At 34.5% G+C, this 3895-nt stretch overlaps 1 long non-coding RNA gene across 2 annotated transcripts; it reads right to left on the bottom strand.

Annotated features, from left to right (window-relative positions):
- Positions 1–270: 270 nt before the first annotated feature.
- On the bottom strand, positions 271–3551 carry LOC137732429 (uncharacterized). 2 transcript variants are annotated; one of them, XR_011068337.1, is made up of 3 exons: positions 3077–3551; positions 2015–2154; positions 271–1588 (listed from the first exon to the last, which is right to left on the bottom strand). It is a non-coding gene; the product is annotated as an uncharacterized lncRNA (long non-coding RNA). The 2 variants fall into 2 exon arrangements; XR_011068336.1 differs by having other exon boundaries at positions 2015–2108; positions 3077–3550.
- Positions 3552–3895: the final 344 nt, after the last annotated feature.

The raw sequence follows: 3895 nt of genomic DNA, 5'->3' as shown, positions 1-3895 counted from the left end.
TCAGTTCTTCTTCATCAATAAAGCTATGGCTTTCTCTTAGAAAAAGAACCAGAACATTATCGTCTTAGGCCTCAATATTTTGCATCGGGAATCTTTTATATCTCTGATTGAATGTTAGTCGTGTAGTGAGGGTGATAAGATGACGAAATATACCTTCGGACATGAAAGATCTTCCCAGCCCTATATATGCTCTCACATAGGTAGTGTCTACTTAATTTGTAAATTGGACTACCTAATTGTACATTGGACCACTTAATTGTACATTGGACCTTTGATGTGATCATGCATGACGTACATACTTATACAATTATTTAAATATATATAGTTCTCCTACCTTTGAAAATACTGTAGTTTGATTTGGTTTCTAGATATAGGTCAAGAGTCGAGAACAATCAATTTTTATCACATGACGGAACTTTCAGGTAAATGTTTTGACTCCATCAAATCAAACTAATAGTCGATGTTATATATATTTGTGTACGTATTAATTATATATAACTGATAACAAGATTTGATTTGTGATTACAATTTATTTAGATGGGAAAGTGCACCGTGCACCTTCATAGGCAGATGCGACAACCGTACAAGCATACCCACTTGTTCATGTATACACACTATATCTATGTATGGAGACATATATACTCACTTTTCTTTGTTGTCTCTTTTTATTTTAAATTTTACGAAGCTCGATCGACCGCATGTGGGAAAGATTACATGCACATGTAGATTCAAATACGGACAATCAGTCCACATGTATTCTCATCTCTTTCACGCTTACATAAGATATCCCTTCGTCCCTCCTGCAGCAGCTTTATCTTGAACTTCTTCAAGAAATAAAAGTATGTACTATATAATAGCATTTTGTGAGTGTCGTGACGAAGCAATATTATTTCGTATACATGCATGCATGCAAATTCAATAATTCAACCGTCCACATCACAATCATTTTCCAGCTGATTCCAAGATCCTCCTCCTCCTCAACCAATCCTTCCATAAATATGAAAGGGACTACAGATTACAGTACTACCACCAGCTCTTGCTAGCAGTAGCCGAGGCATAGTCGGGTTTTGCCTCTGACCTGACCAAGGCCCTTCAGAAGGTGTCCACATTATTTATAAAAAAAAAAAATGGAGATTAGTTGTGGAACCCACAGCACATCGAGCTTCAACGATATGAGCTATATAGTTTGTAAGTTTTGATTCATAGATCATCTTTGCAAAAATTTAGTTCAATCCGAAACCATTTACCTAATTAATTGTCATGATAAAATTTCAATATTTCTTAGAACATAGTGTTCGTCAAAATTTTTAAACTCAATTAGATGCCTCAAATATTTTCGATTTGGCTAATGTTTTACAAAGATGATCTATGAAGTGCAACTTGAAAAATAAATAATTTAGGTCGTTAAAGTTCGATTTGGTATAAGCCCCAACACTAATCCTCATTTTGAAAAAAATAAAGATTTCTTCTCTTAAAGATTCTGCTCACCTCACTAATTACCTTTTCTCTCACTGTATTATCAGATCCTTTTCACCTCTTCACGCTCGTGCTCAGCTTCTCCCTAACCTAATACAGATGTATATTCTCCCTGCAAAGTCCAAACAAGTGCCCCCTTATAACTTACAGATTGAAATAATAAAGAGAAACTTCCCCTAATAAAATAAATAGAACAATGAGCATGCATGCCAAAATGTTCCTATAGACTTTGGGGTCGGTATCAAAGTCTTGTCAAGGCTTCTACGACCCTCGTCTTGCACTGTATTACTGTGTCCTCTTGATAAAGATCTCATTTAAGTTTTGTTAAACTTAGTTGTGAGAGCGTGAGTGATATCTGATCGGTGAACAAATTATAATTATTTTATATATATATATATATATATATATATATATAAATTAATTATCAAATTTTATCAAACTTATTCACGTATGCGTGTGCGACTAATTAATGTGATGCAACTCATTATTTTATTGCATGGATATTGCTTTGCTTGGTCAGGTGGTGGTGGGTACTTACATTCCATTCTTCACCTTCTTACAAGTAGTTCGATTCCATGTAAGACTTTTGTAGATGGAGACATGGGGCCGCAGGCACATGTACGAGTATGCCTCTGCCAAGTTATCAAAGGACGCCAACAAAGCTCAAACGTGAGAGCCCTTCCAATAAAATATATAAAAAATAAATATACACGTAGTCAAACAAGTGGATTTAGGTCGAAAGTTTTTATATAATATTTAGGAAATTGTTATTAGCATTTTAAAAATCTCAGTTGATATTTTAAACTTTCTATATTTAAAAAGAAAAATACAATTGTAAAAAATGTAGAATAAAAACTTTGAAATATTAATAACAATTCCCTATATTTATCACAACATCAGATATGTATATGTCGATTAAAGTTGGTAAGCGTTCTGACATTTGAAACCGGCCTCGCGTTGGGAGCTGTCGCTGACTTAGTAGTTCTGGTAATAATCCATCCGTTAATACAATATAATATGCCTTAAGTGGTGACTTGCCTAAATAGGACGTGTGTCATCAATTATTCAAATCTTTAATACAAAATGAAGGTCCGTATTAAATAGGAACAGGTTACTAGGTTTAGGCATTGTAAAATTTCAACCACAAAAAATGAATGGGGAGAGAGAGAAAGAGAGAGAGAGAGAGAGAGAGAGAGAGTGCCAACAAAAAAAAAAAAAAAGGAAAAAAGGGAAAGTATAGATGATGACAACTTCTGAGAATGCAAGTGCTGTGAAAATCGATCAAAATCACAACAATATGGTGAAAGCAGTAGCATACACAGAAAACCCCAATACCCTAGCGCAACACATGTCAATATCATCAACCACAATGATCCTATAGATCCTGACTTTGTTAAATTAGTTAGAGCAGTGTTTTTTATGTTTAGCATTCAAGTTCAAATCTCACTATCCATAATTTAAATGATTTTAGCGTAGAATTTATAGTATAAAAAAAAAAAAAAAACTTTAAACAATCCAAAAATAAATAAATAAATAAAAATTAGGTCGTGGGACCAAAAATAAAAATATAAAAAAAAGAAGGAAAAATAGAAATCAATACCTTGATCTTGAACCGGTTGACAGCGGTCGGGTTCTTGTTTGACTAGGAGTGATGAATCTGAGATGAACGTAGGGTTTGGTTTCACGGTAGCATGATCTTCGGTGGTTCCAATCTTGAGTGAGAGCAGAAACCATGGCTGACATGCCAGCTTCCGTCTAGGAAGATTCGTAGTCAGAAGGGAAATCATGGTGGTGGGGACGACCCTCCCTCTCTTTCTCCTCTGATGCTTCTGAAGGAAGCGAGCGTTTTCCATGCCTCCGATCCACCTTTAATCCTGAGCTCGAACTACTCGTGATATTTATGCATCTTAGCTTGTAGCTAGAGGCCTGTGTGAATTTATCGGTTTGTCTAGCTAAGATTAGGACACCACGATTCAAGACAGATCGATCAGATGAGAGAGCGAGAGAGAGAGAGAGAGAGAGAGAGAGAGAGAGTAGTTTGTTGTGCGGTGGTGAAGATATGCGCTAGAAAGGAAAATAGGGTTAGAAGGAAGGGGTTTATTGGTCAGGACATCGAGTTTATCGTCTTGTGTTTCGGTAACATGAGATGAAAATGAAGGTATCATAAATTTAAAGAAAAATTAATGAAAAAAGTTTGAAAATTTTGAGTTTTAACGAAAATAATAAAAATGTGTTATAAGTGAATAGTATTATAATGAACTTTTTAGAGTAAAAATGTGGTTTTTCATTAAAATGACCAGTACTGAGAGCTATTCGTTAAAGTTAGCAAAAAAAAATTAAAAAAAGTCTCTTTTTATTGTTATTTTTTAATGTACATAACTTTAATGTTATCACTCGTTAATAACGGTAATTTATAGCG

The sequence above is a fragment of the Pyrus communis genome, chromosome 4 (genome assembly GCF_963583255.1).
Source record: "Pyrus communis chromosome 4, drPyrComm1.1, whole genome shotgun sequence".
Classification (NCBI taxonomy): Eukaryota; Viridiplantae; Streptophyta; class Magnoliopsida; order Rosales; family Rosaceae; genus Pyrus; species Pyrus communis.
Note: the sequence above shows the minus strand (reverse complement) of the source record. Positions and strands in the feature narration are given on the sequence as shown.